Source organism: Bombina bombina, chromosome 8 (genome assembly GCF_027579735.1).
Source record: "Bombina bombina isolate aBomBom1 chromosome 8, aBomBom1.pri, whole genome shotgun sequence".
NCBI lineage: Eukaryota > Metazoa > Chordata > Amphibia > Anura > Bombinatoridae > Bombina > Bombina bombina.
In genome coordinates, this window is record NC_069506.1 from 88,502,153 (window position 1) to 88,524,123 (window position 21,971).

Sequence of the window (21,971 nt, forward strand, 5' to 3'; positions counted from 1 at the left end):
GACTTATTTAAGTTCCCATCAGGTCCCTATCATTTCCCCCTGTTTTTTAGGGACACTAGGGGCCAATCTATTTATCAGATTATTGGCCTTTCTGTATACGAAATGTGGCCTTGTAGTAATAAGAGGTCCTAGAATTTTGTCTGGTTTCAACACATGTTTCTTTAAAACCCTTTCCATTAGTTTGTGATTACTATTATAGCTTGTAATGAAAGTGATTTTTATTTCCTTCGATGTTGTTTTGTTCTTTTCTTGTGGTTTTTGTTGTTTTACTAAAATATTATTTCTTTTAATGTCTCCCACTTTTTGTCTAACATTCTCTACTATACTAGTCCTAAAGCCTGTGTACATGGGCCATTTTTTGTAGTACAGCTGTCCCACCAATTGCTCTCTCTCCCCCTCTCTTTTGTTATCTCTCTCTCTCTCTCCCCCTCTCTTATACACTCTCTCTCCCCCCTTTTGTTCTCCCCCCTCTTTTGCTCTCTCCCCCCTCTCTTTTGCTCTCTCTCTCTCCCCCCTCTTTTGCTCCCTCTCTCCCCCCCTATCTTTTGCTCTTGCTCTTCCCTCTCTTTTGTGCTCTTCCTCCCCCCTCTTTTGCGCTCTTCCTCCCCCCTCTTTTGCTCTCTCCCCCCTCTTTTGCTCTCTCTCTCTCTCCCCTCTTTTGCTCTCTCTCTCTCCCCTCTCTTGCTCTCTCTCTCCCCTCTCTTGCTCTCTCTCCTCTCTTGCTCTCTCTCTCTCCTCTCTTGCTCTCTCTCTCTCTTGCTCTCTCTCTCTCCCCTCTCTTGCTCTCTCTCTCTCTCTTTCTCTCTCCTCTCTCTTGCTCTCTCTCTCTCTCTCCTTTCTTGCTCTCTCTCCCTCTCCTCTCTTGCTCTCTCTCCCTCTCCCTCTCCTCTCTTGCTCTCTCTCTCTCCCCTCTCTTGCTCTCTCTCTCCTCTCTTGCTCTCTCTCTCCCCTCTCTTGCTCTCTCTCTCTCCCCTCTCTTGCTCTCTCTCTCTCCCCCCCTCTCTTGCTCTCTCTCTCTCCCCCCCTCTCTTGCTCTCTCTCTCTCCCCCCTCTCTTGCTCTCTCTCTCTCCCCCTCTCTTGCTCTCTCTCTCTCCCCCCTCTCTTGCTCTCTCTCTCTCCCCCCTCTCTTGCTCTCTCTCTCTCCCCCCTCTCTTGCTCTCTCTCCGCCCTCTTGCTCTCTCTCTCTCCCCTCTCTTGCTCTCTCTCTCTCCCCTCTCTTGCTCTCTTTTACTCTCTCCCCCTCTTTTGCTCTCTCCCCCTCTTTTGCTCTCTCCCCCTCTTTTGTGCTCTCTCTCCCCCTCTTTTGCGCTCTCTCTCCCCTCTTTTGCTCTCTCCCCCTCTTTTGCTCTCTCTCCCCCCTCTTTTGCTCTCTTTCCTCCCTCTTTTGCACTCCCTCCCCCTCTTTTGCGCTCTCTCAGGCCATGCCCACTCCTGCCCGACCTCGCCAACCCGACCCGTTACCACCCGGTCCCATCATGGCACTCCTGTCGGCCATGGCCCCTCATCACGGCTGCTCCATCTGACTATGCCCCGGCCACGCCAACCCAGCCTGTTCCCATCCAGTCACGCCCCATCACGGCACTCCCGCCAGGCACGCTCCTCATCACGGTCGCTCCGCTTGACCACGCCCCCCGCAATGGCTGCCTCCGCACACCCTCTCTGCTCTTCTGTCAGATCCTAAAGGCCAGGTATGTTTGTCCTCATACAGTCTCTACTGTGCATGACTGCAGCAGACAAACATACTTGGCCTTTTATTATATAGGATAGTTTGCTCATTATAATCTCTTTCTATAAACTTGGACTTCAAAATATTAGACTAACTTATGTAATCGCCATTGTTACTACAATTTTTTCTTACCCTAAGTAGTTGTCCCTTAGGTACATTATCTTTCCACGCTTGAAGATAACAACTTGTAGAATTAATAAAATTGTTAATATCTACCGGTTTAAAATATGTCTTGTTATTAATTTTACTATTTTCAATAAAAAAAAATGCTCAGTCTAAAAAAGTTAATCTATTTTTGTTAATTTATTTTGTGAATTTTATATTATGGTCATTCCTGTTCATAAGCGCAAACAATATGTCAAAAGATTGTGTTCCTTTATCCGATGATTAGTACATCATCAATATATTTTTTATAGAGGACTAGGCTTGCTCCCAGCTATTGTGTTGAAAAAAGCAAAATGTATGCTTACCTGATAAATGTATTTATTTATGGATATGGAGAGTCCACGACGTCATCAATTACTAGTGGGAATATCACTCCTGGCCAGCAGGAGGAGGAAAGAGCACCACAACAAAAGCTGTTAAATTTCACTCCCCTACCCATAATCCCCAGTCATTTGACCAAAAGGAAAATGGAGAAAGGAATACCAAAAGGTGTAGAGGTGCCTGAGGTTTAGTTAAAAATAACTGTCTTAAATTAAGGGTGGGGTAGTGGACTCTTCATATCCAGAAATAAATTTATCAGGTAAGCATAAATTTTGTTTTCTTTCCTAAGATATGGAGAGTCCACAATGTCATCAATTACTAGTGGGAACCAATACCCAAGTTAGAGCACACAGATGACTAGGGAGGGATAACAAGACAGGCAGACCTAAGCAGAAGGCACCACTGCTTGAAGAACCTTTCTCCCAAAAGAAGTCTCAGCTGAGCTGGAAAAAGTATGCAGAGAGGACCAAGTTGCAGCCTTGCAAATCTGTTCCACAGAAGCTTCATCTTTGAAAGCCCAAGAAGAGGAGACAGCCCTTGTGGAATGAGCCGTAATTCTCTCAGGAAAAGTCTGTCTGCTCAGGAAATCCGCGTCCCAGTAGTCCATTCCTGGAATGTGGGTGGCAGATAGACAATTCTGAGCTTCAGCCCACTGAACAATCCGAGCCACCTCCTTCAAGGCTAAGGAACTCCGAGTTCTTCCCTGGTGGTTGATGTAAACCACTGAGGTGATGTTGTCCGACTGGAATCTGATAAACCGGGCTAAGGACAATTGAGGCCAAGCCATCAGAGCATTGTATATCGCTCTCAACTACAAGATGTTTATGGGGAGAGCAGACTCCTCCTGAATTCATAGTCCCTGCACCCTTAACGAGTCCCAGACTGGTCCCCAGCCCAGCAGGCTGCTGTCCATGGTCACAATCACCCAGGAAGGTCTCCAGAATCATGTGCCCTGAGACAGGTGTTCCTGAGAAAACCACCATGGGAGAGAGTCGACTGATCTAGATCTATCCTCAGAGACAGATCCGAATGGTCTCCGTTCAATTGCCTGAGCATGCATAACTGCAGAGCTCTCAAATGGAATCAAGCAAAGGGAATGATGTCCATGGAAGCGACCATCAGACCAATTACCTCCATACACTGAGCCACTGATGGCTGAACAGTAGACTGTAGAGAACGGCAAGAGGAGAGAATTTTGGATGTTCTGACCTCCATCAGAAAAACTTTCATAGATAGGAAATCTATTATTGTTCCCAAGAATGCCACCCTTGTAGCTGGAACAAGGAAACTCTTTCCCAGATTCACTTTCCATCCGAGGAAACGTAGAAAATACAACAAGATCTCTGTATGAGAGTTTGCTTGTTGAAAAGATTGTGCCTGAACCAAGATATCGTCCAGATAGAGCGCTACTGCTATTCCCTGAGACCTGATCACTGCCAAGAGAGCCCCCAGAACCTTTGAGAAAATTCTGGGAGCTGTGGCAAGGCCAAATGGAAGAGCCACAAACTGAAAAAGTGTTTGTCTAGAAAGGCAAATCTCAGGAACTTGTGATGATCCCAGTGGATGGGCACATGAAGATATGCATCCTTCAGGTCTATGGTCAATATGAACTAACCCTCTTGGACCAAAGGAAGAATGGAACGAATGGCTTCCATTTTGAAGGAAGGTACCCTGAGAAACTTGTTGAGACACTTTAGGTCTAGAATAGGAAGAAAAATTCCCTCTTTTTTGGGAACCACAAACAGATTTGAATAGAATCCCAGACCCTGTTCCCTGGAACTATCACTCCCAAGGAAGAAAGGTCCCAAACGCAATTCCAGAATGCCTCTTTTTATCTGGTCTGCAGATAATCTTGAGAGGAGGAAACTGCCCCTGGGAGGAAAAGTCTTGAATTCTATTGTGTAACCCTAAGATACTATGTCCACAGCCCAGGGATCTGGGACATCTTGTATCCATGCTTGATAAAACAGAAAAAGTCTGCCCCCCACTTGATCCTATCCTGGACCGGGGGCAAACCCTTCATGCTGATTTAGACTCAGCTGCAGGCTTCTTAGATGGCTTCCCCTTGTTCCAAGACTGATTGGGTTACCAAGAAGAATTGAACTGCTCCTTACGAAAGGAACGAAAATTACTCTGACGTCCTTTAGGTCTATTCTTCTTGTCTTGTGGAAAAAAAAACCTTTTCCACTTGTAATATTAGAAATTATTTCTGTCAGGCCAGGTCCAAACAAGGTTTTACCCTTGTAAGAAACTGCCAAAAGCTTGGAGTTAGAAGACGTTATCAGCTGACCAAGATTTTAGCCACAACGCCCTGCGGGCTAGCACAGCGAAGCCAGATATTTTGGCTCTCAGTGTTAAGCGCACAACAATTGCTGCTTTGCAGTGTTACAAATGGTTGGACCAGCTTAGGTATGTAGTTAAACAGGTTAAGACAGGGTATTATATATTAATGTTGTTAATGTGACAACAGGGATAACAACTATAAACTATAGCAACAGTTATCCCTCTGTCTTATTATAGCCAAGAGCAAAATATGTCAGTACACAGACTATTTTTGGCATAAGCAAGTTTGGCAAATTAGGAAATCTTGCTCTTAAGGGTTAAGAGTACAAGGTGGTGGTGAACAGTACAGAACTCAATAATAGGTTTCATCCAGCTTGGGGTAAATAGCTTGAGATATATAACAATTCTTTTAATACAGCAAAAGAATGAGGCTGTCTAAACACACTGCTTATATTGTGAGTGTAGGCAAGTCTTATCACAATGATGTAGTTTGCAGTAGTAAGGTTAGAGTAAACACAGTAATATATTATACGACCTGACACCAGATGCTGTGTGCAGCGTGTGCAAACAGGAGCTGCGAGACAGGAGCTGGGAGACAGAAGCTGGGCTGTAGCTGATGACATCAGAAATAACACGGACCAGGTTAGGAGGCTGCAAGGAAGAGATTTCAGCAGATACTGAGTAGCGTGGAGAGAACACTGGAAGGTAGGAGATTCAGTGTGGATTCGCTTGATAGGATCTGCAGAATGTGTCTAAGGTTAAAAGGATTAATCCTTAGTAGTAAATTTCCAAAGTAGAATAGGCTAGAGCTAGCAAAGACAGTCCTGAAAGAAGGAGCAACTTCAATAATCCAGCAAAGTTTGGATGTAGGAGGAGAATGAGGTTACTGAGCCTTAAAGGTACAGAGTGAGGAGCGAGTCCTAACACCAAGTCTAATAACTTGCATGGTAGCATCAGAAATAAAAGAATTGGCTAGCTTGAGAGCCTTAATCCTGTCTTGGATCTCATCCAAAGGAGTCTCTACCTGAAGAGAATTAGACAAGGCGTCAAAGCCAAAAAATGCTGCACTAAACACAGTGGCAATACAAACTGCAGGTTGCCATTGAAGACCTTGATGAACATACATCTTCTTCAAATAAGCCTCCAGCTTTTTGTCCATTGGATCCTTAATAGAGCAGCTATCCTCTATAGGAATAGTAGTTCTCATAGCCCCTTAGTAGAAATAGCCCCTTCTACTTTAGGCACCATGCGCCACAAATCTTTAATGGAGTCAGTGACAGGAAACATCCTTTAAAAAAGAAAGGAGACAGGGAAAAAAAATCCCTGGCTTCTCCCATTCCTGTGCAATAATCTCTGTTGCACGGTCTGGAACAGGAAACACTTCCGCAGAGGAAGAAACATTGTAATATCTATTAAGTTTACTAGATTTCAGGCGTATCAGAGTCATCCAAAGTAGCCAAAACCTCCTCTAACAAAACACGAAGGTGTTCAAGCTTAAATCTGAAGGATACTACTTAAGCATCAGAAGAAGGAATTATACTGTCCGAATCTGAGATTTCACTCTCAGAAGCTACTGACGTATCCTCCTCATCAGACTTAAGAGGGAGAGCAACCTGTGTAGCAACAGATGAAACAGAAACCTTACTATCTGAATCTCTAATGTACATAGGAAAAGAAGATAATGCCGCAGATACCGCAGAAGATACCTGCACAGCAAAATCTAAAATTTGGGCCTCTAAACACAATAAACAGGTATTCATAAGAGCAGGCAGACATAGCCCCAACAGACATAGACAGACATAGCCGCATGTCAGACATAGCCCCAAAAACAGATGTAAGACAAAAAATAAAAAAACTGTCACTTTAAGAAAAACTTTCCTTCCCTTAAACGCACAATTGTAATTTACCCCGAGGAAAAACATGATATTGGCCACCTCTACACCTCAGATTAACTGAGGTGCTACTGCCTGATAGCTAACAGAATAATCGCAACTTCAATATGCAATTAAAATTCCTCCAGTAGTCCGGATACCTGCAGGAAGAAAAGAAAGCTGCTCCGACATGAACCGCCGCTCCGATCTCAAAGACAGAGCTGCACCCACTAAAAAAAGCGTGCAATCCCAGGATGACTATGTCACAATAAGCCCAATACTAACGCTTGCTACCTGTCAGCAAATTATAATCCGGATGGGCTTTATATCTGCACATATCGTAATGCAGAGCTAAAAACAAACCCTCTCACAAGGTGAGATGTAAAAAACAAAAACATTTACCACACATACCCCAATAAAAAATAATTGAGCCAAAAAACATAAGCAGGTTAATCCTTCCAAATTAGCCCCTCAGTCTCTCACCGTCAGTGCCTGCGTTCTGCCAAAATGAAATCCTTACTAAGGATAAATGTGTCCCCAGAATTTATTGCAGCTATGCTATTGTTAAGTGCAAGCCTCCACCTAGAAGACAAGAATGCACTTACCTGCAATCTAGCTGTCTGGCAGATTGACAGCTCACAAGGCGTGAAAGAACACAAACTCCTTACAGAGACCTGTGTAAAAAAGAAAGAACAGAGTAAACCTATTCTGGCTTTCTATACTACGGCAGCAAATATGTTAGGAAAACGCAGCAAGGCCTACCTTACAAGTTCCTAACTGCTTTAAAGCCACCACTACCCTACTGAAGAGATTAATGTGGACTACGGCTAAACACAAAAAAATCTAGCTTGTGGCGAAAGAAATCCAATTATCTTCAAACACCAAAACTTCACCTCCTCCATTGACAGAGGCAAAGAGAATGACTGGCGATTGTGGGTAGGGGAGTGACATTTAACAGCTTTTGCTGTGGTGCTCTTTGCCTCCTCCTGCTGGCCAGGATTGATATTCCCACTAGTAATTGATGACGTTGTGGATTCTCCATATTTTAGGAAAGAAAATAATTGTTACCATAATTCCATAAAAAGATTTGCATAGCTTGGTACAAACCTAGTCTCCATGGCAGTGCCACATATCTGTACATAAAAGTGATGATCGAATAGGAAATAATTTTGATCGAGTATAAATTCAATACTCTCAAGTATAAATTTTCTTTGTTCTATTCTAGTATTCCTGTCTTTTTCTAAAAAATAATTTACAGCCTCAACACCATGTGAATGATTTATTATAGTACAGAGTGATGTTACATCACAACTAATGAACCACATATCATCTGTCAATGTTATATTGTCTAACAGTGATATAACATCTGTAGAGTCTTTTAAATATGAATCCAGTCACCACATATTTTTGTAAGTACCTGTCAATGTACTGTGCAAAATTTTTTTTTAGTTATATGGGGATTGCAAAACTTAAAAAAAACAATTAAGAGGTGGTGATAATCATACGTTCTTATTACAGTTAAAAAGTAAGTGGGTATATAACTTAGATTACATTAAATCCACATGGTCTGAATTTAGGAATAGAGTTAGGATGTTTTTTAAAATAAAACATTTTTAGACATAATACTATTAATCATTTTTATAACTGTTTATATGTGAGTTTTTTTCTATGAGTTACTTGTAGACCCATAAACTTTATAAAAACATAACTAAAGTCTTTATGTAAATTCAGACCAATATAATTAAATTTAATTAAGTTTATTGTATGTATCCTATCGAAAAAATAGTAATTATATAATAAATATTCAACTTGACTGTAATTGGTGCATGATGACAGACCTTTTGTTTCTTGCCAGATATATAAATAACATATATATATTTTTTAACAATGCGTTCATATTTAGGCATTTCTTCCCATACAAATAAGGGGATGTTACAGTGTTAATGTAGACTTCAAGATGGGATTTATCATGGTATTTAAAGAACTTTGAACTAACATCAAAGATCTGACAATCATGTTTCTAACAAGCACAATACTAATTAATGGAATGTAACATGAGAAACACGCCCCCTTAGGGGATTTAAGAGAGAGATCCTAGTAGGTCTGTTATTGGCTAGAGAAAGGCTCTTACAAGCTAAAACGCATTGCCGCAATACAGACTAAACTTCACTAAGGAGACGTAATCCCGCATTGGTGGGCGTGCCTTTGAGGTGCAGGGTTATTTTGGACGTACCCGGAATCTGAACAGAGGACAGCACTTTCTAGCGCTCCCCACTGAAGGAGTTAGGTAATTTTCAAAGTGTGAAGGTCACATCACGTTTGGAAACACAGTGGGAGATACACACAGAGACTCACTGCATCTATGCTTATTAATTCTTACTGGAGCGCTTATAAGGAAACTTTGTGTAACTTGGAAGTTTATTATTATTTGGATACAAAACGGATACAATCTTTTAAAAGCTGATGCTTTTTAAATTCATTCTTTAGACATAAAAAAAAATAGCAATATAAAAATCAAAACTAATCATATATACATATACAGTGCTGCAAGAAGAATTCTAAAATACAGAAAAATTAAATTCCTTATTCATTCCTATCGGTTGCATTGAGTTCAATTTATGGATCCAAAATGCCTCTTTCCTTTTGAGTAAGATCTCCCTGTTACCCCCCTCCCTACCTGGATGGGGAACTGTGTCTATAATTTGGAACAAAAGCTGACTAATATTGTGGCCAAATTTAAAAAAATGAGCAGAGACCGGGCCTCCTTATTCTTGCACCTAATGTTACGTTTATGTTCATTGATTCTATCTCTGAATATGCGGGTGGTCTCCCCAATGTAGATCACCCCACATGAACATTTAATCAAATATATTGCTTATGTTGTGTTGCAAGTAAAAAAAAGCCCCTTATCTCATATCTTGCCTGTGAGTGGATGTGCAAAGTGTGAGTCTTTAATCATGGAATTGTAGTTACCACAATTCAAACAGGGAAAAATGCCATATATTCTGCATGTCAGAAAGCCTTGTTGTCCCTTGGTGCTACCCAAATCAGTATGTACAAGCTCATCTCTCAAATTTTTCCTTCTCCTTTAAGCTGGTCTTGGTAGAACTTAAAAAGGTGCGTACAGTCTTCTCTTAGAAAATGTGGATGTTGTTGTCCTTTTTTGAAGACTCCACTTCTGATCCAATTCTCTGGAGGAGTAGGCCGGCCCTAGGACCAATGATAGTATGTAGTCAAGTATCTTCCAGTAGCTGCTCTCCATGTTTCCTGTGGTGTGATGCGGATAGCGGTGAGGTATTTGTAATGCATGTGGTTTGCCCAGTGCCTCATTGGGCAAGTTCACCTCTCAAGATTGTGGCAGGTATTGTGCTTTGGCCTTGAGGGCTACTCCCCCACCACAAGCTACACTTGCAGGTGATTCCTCTATTGACAGGGTGTCCGAGTTCACTTTGTGAGTTGCCCCTGCTTGCATGCAATTGGCTGCATTGCACAAGCGGCTGTTAAAGCACCTTTAAATTGTGAAAGTGCCTTCAGGTGCCTCTTAGCAATGGTTTTCCAGGTCTGTAGTTACAGAGCTCCTGATTTATGTGTCCATCTTTGGTGCTGCCAGCTCAACGCCCTTATAATCTAAATTTTTATTTGTCTGCAAGTCATAATGAAGAACTTTATTGGCAATATTTTTCGTTAATTAATATGGGAGGATAGTCTATATTCTACTTACTCCAGTTTTGCCATTGTCCTATTTTGTGGTCTGTATGTTAATTTATGCATAAGAACAGTTTCTCAAAGTTTTATTTTGTATCCAAATTACATTTTAAGATAAAAACTGATTTTGTAAATAGGAAAAATTAAAATAAGAGAAAATTATAAGAATTGTAAGGAACCTAAACGGAAGGCACCACTGCTTGCAAAACCTTACTCCCAAAAAAAGCCTCCGAAGAAGCAAAAGTATCAAATTTGTAAAATTTGGAAAAGGTATGAAGCGAAGACCAAGTCACAGCCTTACAAATCTGTTCAACAGCAGCATCATTTTTAAAAGCCCATGTGGAAGCCACCGCTCTAGTGGAGTTAGCTGTAATTCTTTCAGGAAGCTGCTGTCCAGCAGTCTCATAAGCCAAACGGATGATGCTTTTCAGCCAAAAGGAAAGAGAGGTAGCCGTAGCCTTTTGACCTCTACGCTTTCCAGCATAGACAACAAACAAAGAAGATGATTGGCGAAAATCTTTGGTTGCCTGCAAATAAAACTTCAAGGCACGAACCACGTCCAAGTTGTGCAACAGACGGTCCTTCTTAGAAGAAGGATTAGGACACAGAGAAGGAACAACAATTTCCTGATTGAAATTCCTGTTAGAAACAACCTTAGGGAGGAACCCAGGTTTGGTACGCAAAACCACCTTATCAGCATGGAAAACAAGATCAGGCGAGTCACATTGTAATGCAGATAGTTCAGAAACTCTTCGAGCTGAAGAGATAGCAACTAGAAACAGAACTTTCCCCAGATAGAAGCTTAATATCTATGGAATGCATGGGTTCAAACGAAACCCCCTGAAGAACTTTAAGAACTAAATTGAGACTCCATGGCAGAGCAACAGGTTTAAACACAGGCTTAATTCTAACTAAAGCCTGACAAAAAGCCCGAACGTCTGGGACATCTGCCAGATGCTTGTGCAACAGAATAGACAAAGCAGATATCTGTCCCTTTTAGGAACTAGCGGACAATCCTTTCTCCAATCCTTCTTGGAGAAAAGACAAAATCCTAGGAATCCTGATCATCAATTTAACACCTATTCTCTTTACCCTTCCTGCTTAGAGCCAGCAAAGAGAATGACTGGGGGTGGAGTTAAGGGGGAGCTATATAGACAGCTCTGCGGTGGTGCTCCCTTTGCTACTTCCTGTCAGGAAGGACAATATCCCACAAGTTAGGATGAATCCGTGGACTCGGTACATCTTGCAAAAGAAATATAATTTTTACCTCTGTAATTCTAAGCTTCTGCTGACTGCCTCCTTATCTCAGATCTTTTGACAGACTTTACAGAAAATATGTGCGTGGCAAACAAGTCAGATGTTAACAAAACAAATATGCTCAACACAATGTGCTAAAAAAACAATACTCTCCTTATTAAAATGATATACAGATGACCGCTGCCTTCCTTCAGTCTCTCCCCAGGGACTGTACAAACAATAGGCAAATCGAAATGGATGGCGCTGGTCTTGGTGTGTAGTTAATTTTTCTAATAATAGATAGAAATGGACTTGCTGTGCAAGTTAAATCCGACAAAATAATGTGCAGTATACTCACTCCTTTAGTAATGTGAGTTCAGCTTCTAAGGTGTGTCTTTCTCCAAAAGATAGGAAGGTAAATTTCAAAGGTGATATCAGCTGGGCTGGAAATGGATTGAAAACCCCATCAGCAGTAAGGTATAAAAGCTGAAATAAAATATTTTTGTAATGTGGTTCGGCATAAACATACAAACAATAGATGATAGCCAATGGTAACGTTCCTTTAAGATTTCGTCCAATGAAAATTTCGTTCCCATTCGTGTATTCCTTTTGTTTTAGTTCCTTTTTCAGGTCCGCCATAAAGTCACGTGTTTTTTAATAGCCAATCCGGTATCACTGGAGTGTTCTCCGTTAATGTGTGACGTTGCGTGGGCTTGTTTGGTCACGTGTTGTTTTTAGCCAATCCTAAGAATCATCCTTTTTTCAGTGACTCTGTTCGAATGTATCAATGTTTACAATTTGGACTCAATATGAACCGGCATTCTATAGATAGAAAAAGAAGGGAAAGCGGCAGTATCCATTCTGATCGCATATGAAACAATTACATTCTATGTGATATTTCTAAAGCAACTTTAGACAACATTGGGACCATATCCAAATAATATGAAAACAGTACAATTTTAAAGAAATCTTTTTTTAGTGTTTTACAAGCGAAAAAGGCGTATGTTAAAAAGTGATGACAGAAGAAACATTGTACAATAAAAATTTAAATTTATCATTTCCTTAAGACCATACCTCTTCTGAATGTTTTCAACAATTCTAATGAAAAAATATTTGATATGTGATATTTAATTTGATGAAAAAGTGGAAAAAATAAAACCATTTTTTTCGTTTAATATTATACTTTGTGCCTGTCTTAAAGAGACAGATATAAGATTAAATAGTGAATGTTGTATTGAATACTATGTTTTGTGGATACTATATCCATAATATTTTAATATTATAATTTGTGCTTGTCTTAAAGAGACAGATATGTGATTAAATAGTGCATATTGTATTAGATACTATGTTTTGTGGATACAATATCCATAATATATAATACGTGTAGTATAAATTCTAGTGACTAATTTGGGTGATAAACAATTAACATTTAGAAATATTTAAAAAAGGTGACTATTTTCATAAGGGTTTTCAGGTTGTGGCCCCTAATATTTATGAATTATTAGTTTAGATAAAAGCCGCTATTCAAATGTCTTTATTTAACCCCTAATGGTTATAGGTTCTAAGTGTGTGGATCCACCATAATTCTCTCTTGTTTAATTCATGTTCTAAAAATCCTCCTCTCCAATGGGTGGATACTTTCTCTATTCCTATCCATGAAAAGTTGCTGGAATCAAATTTGGGACAAGTATTGCAATGTAAAGGGACGCCATGGTCCTCATGTTTCTTGTCTATTTTGTTGAGATGTTCTAAGATGCGAGTCTTAAGAAATCTAGTAGTTTGTCCTAAATATTGGATTTGACAATTGCACTGCAGTAAATATATGACATTTTTGGTTTTGCATGTGATGAAATGTTTAATTATGTAGGTTTTGCCTGTTGTGAAGGAGGTGAAGGATTTATGGGTTCTTTTGGTATAATTGCAACCTTTACATTTCCCACATGTGTAGAAACCCTGTAAATTTGAAATACTTAAGGGTGGTTTAGGAGCCATCCCTTTTATTAGTGATGGAGCTAGTTTTTGTTTGAAATTACTCCCTCGTCTATAGGTAATTTGTGGTTTGGTGGGTATAATCTTACTTAAAAATTCATCATTATGTAAAATATGACAATGTTTTTTAATGATATTAGTAATTTGATTGTGCCCTGAATTAAATGTGGTAATGAATCTGGGAAAAGAAGATTGTTTATTTGTAGCAATTTTTTGTTTGGCCAAGATAGAATTACGATCCAAATTTTTAACTAAATGTCTATCTGCTTCAAGATTGCTTGAAGAATAACCCTTTTCTAAGAATCTATTTTTAAGTATTATTGATTGCTCCTCGTAATCTTCTATTCTGTCACAATTTCTCCTAATTCGTTGGAACTGTCCTCTAGGAATTGCTTTTAACCATGACGGATGATGTTGACTGTCATGTTGAATGTATGTATTTACATCACACTCTTTAAAGTGTGTTTTGGTATGTATACATCCATCAATGGTTATGATGGACAGGTCTAGAAAAGTTGCTTTGGTGTTGTGCAGTTCTGGGGTTAATATGATGTTCATATTGTTCTTATTCAGATTGTTGACAAATTCCTGACAATTATCTATATTTCCCCTCCAAATACAGAGGACATCATCGATATATCTCCGCCATGTCACCAGGTTCGCCCCAGCCACTTCATTGGACCACACATATAGATGTTCAAAGTGGTCCATATAAATATTGGCGTAGCTGGGGGCGAACCTGGTGCCCATGGCGGTACCGCATATCTGCAGATATTGTTGGTCATTAAACCAGAAAAAATTATGGGTTAGCATGAACTTTATAGCCGCAAGAATAAAATCTAACATTTTTTCTGATAAGTTAGGATCTTGTGTTAATTTCCATCTAATGGCTGTTAAGCCTTTTTGGTGGTCAATTATGGAATATAGTGATGTAACGTCCATGGTAGCCCATAGATAATTGGGTTCCCATTTCACTTGGTTAATGATATTAAGTGCATTAGTGGTATCCTTTAAATACGATTTGGAATTTTGTGCATAGGGCTGTAAAAGATAATCAATAAATGCAGATAAATTTGAAGTTAATGAATCAATGCCACTAATAATAGGGCGACCAGGGGGTTGCTGGGGGTCTTTATGTAATTTTGGTAAAAAATAAAAAATAGGAGTTTTAGAATGAGTTTTAAACAAGAAATCATATTCTTGTTCACTTATAACCTCTCTATCTAGAGCTAAGGTTAATAGTTCTTGTAATTCTTGACTGAATTCCTTCTTGGGGGAGTGGTGTAAAATTTGGTAGGTGTTAGTGTCTGATAGAATTCTATTAGTTTCTTTTAAATAGAATGTCCTATCCATAATAACTACCCCTCCCCCTTTGTCGGCTTCCTTTATTATGTCGTCTTCTCTTTTGTTAAGTTCTTTTAAAATCTCAGATTCTGCTTTAGATAAGTTGTAATATTTGGGTTGATGTCCCATATTTTCTATGTCTTTCATTATTAGTTTCCCAAAGACATCTATGCATGGCCCTTTAAAATGGCTAGGATAGAATTTGGACAGATTTTTAAATTTAGTTCTTGGGTCACTCTCAGGTGGTGTGTAACTCAGAGTTTCTTTTTTGACAAAGAAACGTTTGATAGTTAAATTTCTAATAAACTTCTGGGCGTCTATGAATAATTGGAAAGTATTTACTCCTTGTGTTGGTACAAATTTAAGTCCTTTTGATAGTACTCGTGTTTCTTGTTCAGTGATTGGTTGTGAAGATAGGTTGTGTATCTTAGTTAAAAATGTCTTTTTCTCATGTGTCTTTCTTCTACCTCCTCTTCTCCCTCTGAGGGATCTGGTATCCTTTCTCGTTTTTTGGATTGGACCTTTTGTCCTGATTCCTGAAATGTGGAGTGTGTTTGTCTGTTGCTGCAATGGGACTGTCCTTCTGTAAGGGGGCATATCTGTTGTGTTGTGGCCAATGATGGCTTGTGTGTGATGATGTTGATTTGTGTTTGTCCCAATTTTGATTTGGTGTAAAAGGATGTGAATCTCTGTGATGTGATCTATCATCGTAATTTTGATTATATGAATTTCTATTATAATGATCCTGTTTGGCATCATGATGACTATATGAATTTCTATTCGAATAGTGTCTATTGTGGGTATCATTATCTCTAATGTGATAATCATTTTTTGTGTTTCTCTCGTAATAGTTTTGCTGTTTACTTGGTCCCTGTTGGGTCCTCTTGCTAACTCTGTTTTTTCCCAAGGTTTATACTTGTATAATGTTTATCTCCATTGTAAAAGTGATTTTTTTTATTCTTATATGAACCTTCAACAAAATTATTTTGTGTGTTAGAATTTTCTTCTTGAATTTGAACATATTGTGTACCCTTGTCAAAATTATCTTTGTCTCTTAGATATTTTTTATATTTAGAATTGCCAATTTGCTCATCTAATTGTTTGGCATTGTTTTTTATTTCTTCAAATTTATCAATACGTTTGTCTGATAAGAATGTATCTAGTTCATTTTCTAAGGATATTATTTCTTTTTCTATGTTTTTTAGATTGATATCTTGGGATTCATATAATAAACTAACAAGTTCTGTTGAGCATTTGTGTAATGCCGCATTCCATTTATCTAAAAAAGTTTTGTCATTCATTCCAAAAGCTGGGATTTTATAAACTCTCAACCCTCTGGGGACTAGATTTTCATTTAAATAGCGGCTAAGAAAAGTGGTTTCCCACCATTTTTTAGTTTCTTTTACATATAATTTTTCCAATTTAGATAGAATGGTTTCCCAATTAGAACTGGGATGTGAGTTATCTTTAAAAGCATTATTGTATTTATTTTGTCTTGCCGCTCTCCAATCATTGAGAGTGTTTTTAGCCATGTAGGAGAAAAATTCGAGTGTACAGAAAATATGTGTGTGGCAAACAAGTCAGATGTTAACAAAACAAATATGCTCAACACAATGTGCTAAAAAAACAATACTCTCCTTATTAAAATGATATACAGATGACTCTGAGTTACACACCACCTGAGAGTGACCTAAGAACTAAATTTAAAAATCCGTCCAAATTCTATCCTAGCCATTTTAAAGGGCCATGCATAGATGTCTTTGGGAAACTAATAATGAAAGACATAGAAAATATGAGACATCAACCCAAATATTACAACTTATCTAAAGCAGAATCTGAGATTTTAAAAGAACTTAACAAAAGAGAAGACATCATAATAAAGGAAGCCGACAAAGGGGGAGGGGTAGTTATTATGGATGGGACATTCTATTTAAAAGAAGCTAATAAAATTCTATCAGACACTAACACCTACCAAATTTTACACCACTCCCCCAAGAAGGAATTCAGTCAAGAATTACAAAAACTATTAACCTTAGCTCTAGATAGAGAGGTTATAAGTGAACAAGAATATGATTTCTTGTTTAAAACTCATTCTAAAACTCCTATTTTTTATTTTTTACCAAAATTACATAAAGACCCCCAGCAACCCCCTGGTCGCCCTATTATTAGTGGCATTGATTCATTAACTTCAAATTTATCTGCATTTATTGATTATCTTTTACAACCCTATGCACAAAATTCCAAATCGTATTTAAAGGATACCACTAATGCACTTAATATCATTAACCAAGTGAAATGGGAACCCGATTATCTATGGGCTACCATGGACGTTACATCACTATATTCCATAATTGACCACCAAAAAGGCTTAACAGCCATTAGATGGAAATTAACACAAGATCCTAACTTATCAGAAAAAATGTTAGATTTTATTCTTGCGGCTATAAAGTTCATGCTAACCCATAATTTTTTCTGGTTTAATGACCAACAATATCTGCAGATATGCGGTACCGCAATGGGCACCAGGTTCGCCCCCAGCTACGCCAATATTTATATGGACCACTTTGAACATCTATATGTGTGGTCCAATGACGTGGCTGGGGTGAGCCTGGTGACATGGCGGAGATATATCGATGATGTCCTCTGTATTTGGAGGGGAAATATAGATAATTGTCAGGAATTTGTCAACAATCTGAATAAGAACAATATGAACATCATATTAACCCCAGAACTGCACAACACCAAAGCAACTTTTTTAGACTTGTCCATCATAACCATTGATGGATGTATACATACTAAAACACACTTTAAAGAGTGTGATGTAAATACATACATTCAACATGACAGTCAACATCATCTGTCATGGTTAATAGCAATTCCTAGAGGACAATTCTAACGAATTAGGAGAAATTGTGACAGAATAGAAGATTACGAGGAGCAATCAATAATACTTAAAAATAGATTCTTAGAAAAGGGTTATTCTTCAAGCAATCTTGAAGCAGATAGACAATTAGTTAAAAATTTGGATCGTAATTCTATCTTTGCCAAACAAAAAATTGCTACAAATAAACAATCTTCTTTTCCCAGATTCATTACCACATTTAATTCAGGGCACAATCAAATTACTAATATCATTAAAAAACATTGGCATATTTTACATAATGATGAATTTTTAAGTAAGAATATACCCACCAAACCACAAATTACCTATAGACGAGGCAGTAATTTCAAACAAAAACTAGCTCCATCACTAATAAAAGGGATGGCTCCTAAACCACCCTTAAGTATTTCAAATTTACAGGGTTTCTACACATGTGGGAAATGTAAAGGTTGCAATTATACCAAAAGAACCCATAAATCCTTCACCTCCTTCACAACAGGCAAAACCTACATAATTAAACATTTCATCACATGCAAAACCAAAAATGTCATATATTTACTGCAGTGCAATTGTCAAATCCAATATTTAGGACAAACTACTAGATTTCTTAAGACTCGCATCTTAGAACATCTCAACAAAATAGACAAGAAACATGAGGACCATGGCGTCCCTTTACATTGCAATACTTGTCCCAAATTTGATTCCAGCAACTTTTCATGGATAGGAATAGAGAAAGTATCCACCCATTGGAGAGGAGGATTTTTAGAACATGAATTAAACAAGAGAGAATTATGGTGGATCCACACACTTAGAACCTATAACCATTGGGGGTTAAATAAAGACATTCGAATAGCGGCTTTTATCTAAACTAATAATTCATAAATATTAGGGGCCACAACCTGAAAACCCTTATGAAAATAGTCACCTTTTTTAAATATTTCTAAATGTTAATTGTTTATCACCCAAATTAGTCACTAGAATTTATACTACACGTATTATATATTATGGATATTGTATCCACAAAACATAGTATCTAATACAATATGCACTATTTAATCACATATCTGTCTCTTTAAGACAAGCACAAATTATAATATTAAAATATTATGGATATAGTATCCACAAAACATAGTATTCAATACAACATTCACTATTTAATCTTATATCTGTCTCTTTAAGACAGGCACAAAGTATAATATTAAACGAAAAAAATGGTTTTATTTTTTCCACTTTTTCATCAAATTAAATATCACATATCAAATATTTTTTCATTAGACTTGTTGAAAACATTCAGAAGAGGTATGGTCTTAAGGAAATGATAAATTTAAATTTTTATTGTACAATGTTTCTTCTGTCATCACTTTTTAACATACGCCTTTTTCGCTTGTAAAACACTAAAAAAAGATTTCTTTAAAATTGTACTGTTTTCATATTATTTGGATATGGTCCCAATGTTGTCTAAAGTTGCTTTAGAAATATCACGTAGAATGTAATTGTTTCATATGCGATCAGAATGGATACTGCCGCTTTCCCTTCTTTTTCTATCTATAGAATGCCGGTTCATATTGAGCCCAAATTGTAAACATCGATACATTCGAACAGAGTCACTGAAAAAAGGATGATTCTTAGGATTGGCTAAAAACAACACGTGACCAAACAAGCCCACGCAACGTCACACATTAACGGAGAACACTCCAGTGATACCGGATTGGCTATTAAAAAAACACGTGACTTTATGGCGGACCTGAAAAGGAACTAAAACAAAAGGAATACTCGAATGGGAACTTAATTCATCAGTGTATTTTCATTGGACGAAATCTTAAAGGAACGTTACCATTGGCTATCATCTATTGTTTGTATGTTTATGCCGAACCACATTACAAAAATATTTTATTTCAGCTTTGATATAGCGACATAAAAAAGATTTAGCGATGCAAAGAATAAGGTTGGGCCTAAACATGCATATAAACTCCTTTATGTATATCTTTCATGTGAGTCCAATTTCCTGTTAGACACAGGAAATTGGAACATCGATACAACTGTATATAAACCCGGCTACAATGAGTCACAGTATTATGCAAACCTTTTTACCTGTTTCTACTGCTCTTGAAAAAGACGCTTGAGCATTGAAACGCGTAGAGCTAAAATAAATATTTTTATCTTTTATATTGGGAATCATTCTTTCATGTGACGAGCTGGACTTACTATATTGGATAAGTAAGTTACTACTTGATTTATAACAAAAGTTATTACCTTACTGCTGATGGGGTTTTCAATCCATTTCCAGCCCAGCTGATATCACCTTCAAAATTTACCTTCCTATCTTTTGGAGAAAGACACACCTTAGAAGCTGAACTCACATTACTAAAGGAGTGAGTATACTGCACATTATTTTGTCGGATTTAACTTGCACATCAAGTCCAATTCTATCTATTATTAGAAAAATTAACTACACACCAAGACCAGCGCCATCCATTTCGATTTGCCTTTTGACAGACTTTGCATTTCAGGCAATTAGCGCTGACTCTTAAATAACTTCACGTGCGTGAGCAGTGTTATCACATGAACTAACACCCTCTAGCTGTGAAAAACTGTCAAAATGCATTCAGATAAGCCTTCAAGAGCTTAGAAATTAGCATATGAGCCTTCCTAGGTTTAGCTTTCGACTAAAAATACCAAGAGTAAAGCAAATTTGATAGTAAAAGTAAATTGGGAAAGTGGTTTACTTCTATCATCAAATGTGCTTCATTCGCCTGGTATCCACAGGAGCAGCAATGCACTACTAGGATCTAGCTAAGCACATCTGGCAAGCTAATAACAAGCAATATATGTGTAGCCACCAATCACGAGCTAGCTCCCAGTAGTACATTGCTGCTCATGAGCTTACCTAGCATGGGCATCCAGAAGGGGGGACAAGAGGGGGCCCCCAGTGAATTTTCCTCCCCATCTGGAATAAATCTGCAGGAAAAAAAAGACAATGGAAAGTCTGGTTATATGTCTTTTAATCCTCTTAATGTAGTTCCGTTTTAGAGGAAGAAGAACAATATTCTGGGAGTTACAAAGCATTCTGGAATATGTAGTTCACCATTTCATTCTCAGTATTGTGTAACTGCAGTTCTGGATGCCAATTCCCAGCATGCATTATTTCCCTCCCTCTCTGTAACTGGTGCTGCCATGAAGGAACACTTCATAGAAAATGTGGATGATGTGTAAGCCTGTTCTTATATAAAATCACTGACTATGTTGCTTGTAAATGCTTTACTGATTAGTGTTTCTTGTCTTTCAGTTTGCTTTTTAATAGTATGTTTGTGCTGCACTTGGCTTGTTAACTGACATGCACTTCTGCTCATATACAAATGAGTGTTCATGTGTGAAAAAAACAAGCCCCTCACATAATCATCAAACACTGGGGAAAGTCAGATATGTTCTCAGTTACAGCTACACAACATTTTTATTTTTTTTCTCTCCCTGCACCCTTGCTGTCTCTGAATATTTTTTTTACTAGTTACACAATCAGGATCAGCAGCATTCAGCAATGCTGATTGACACCAATGAACAAGAAAAATATTGCTAATTCCTGCTGCTACCTGTGTAACTGCTAACAATAAACACAAATCAAGGAGCACAGTGTGTACAAAGTAGTAGAATAATGGCAGGCAGCATGCAAGAAGAAAGGAAAGGAAACCAGGGCTTACAGGAAACTAGGTCTGGCTTGTATGGCTCCCCTTGAATCCCCTATTCTGTGTGTGCATAATCATTTAACTACTCCATAGACTACACACAATTCTGAGATTTATTGCTTCCTGCAGCAGCCTAAGAAAATGCTATTTAAAAGGAGATAAAACCAAAAACTTTTCTTTCATGATTTAGGTAGAACATACAATTTTAAACAACTCTCCAGTTTACTTTTATTGTTAAATTTGCTTCATTCCCTTGGAATCATTTGTTGAAGGAACAGCAATGCACTGATGGTTTCTAACTGAACTCATGGGTGAGCCAATGACAATCAGTAATTATATATATATATATATATATATATATATATATATATATATATATATATATATATATATATATATATATATATATATATATATATACACACACACATATATATATATATATATATATACATATACACACACATATATATATACATATACACACACACATATATATATATATATACATACACACACACACACACACATATATATATATATATATATATATATAATACCGTCCCTTAATCACAGGATATACCCTCCCAAGGTCGTCTGCCTGTGTGCAGTGATGTTTTGAATATCTCCAGTACAAATAACAGCACTCTCAGGTCTTTTGTTAAAGTGAGAACAGCAAAAGTCTCTTTTTGTACTGGAGATATATATATATATATATATATATATATATTATATATATATATGCAGCCACCAATCAGTAGCTAGAACC

At 37.8% G+C, this 21,971-nt stretch overlaps 1 protein-coding gene across 5 annotated transcripts in view; it reads right to left on the reverse strand.

Moving 5' to 3' along the window:
- The window catches only part of SLC2A5 (solute carrier family 2 member 5), a 924,962-nt gene that overhangs the window by 554,163 nt on the left and 348,828 nt on the right, over positions 1–21,971 (reverse strand). The window contains exon 4 of one of the 5 annotated variants that reach the window (XM_053690435.1): positions 20,410–20,480. The exons of the other annotated variants lie outside the window; for them this stretch is intronic. The gene's annotated coding sequence lies outside the window, so the exon portion shown is untranslated. The remainder of the gene's footprint in view (positions 1–20,409; positions 20,481–21,971) is intronic. 5 annotated transcript variants of the gene reach the window in all.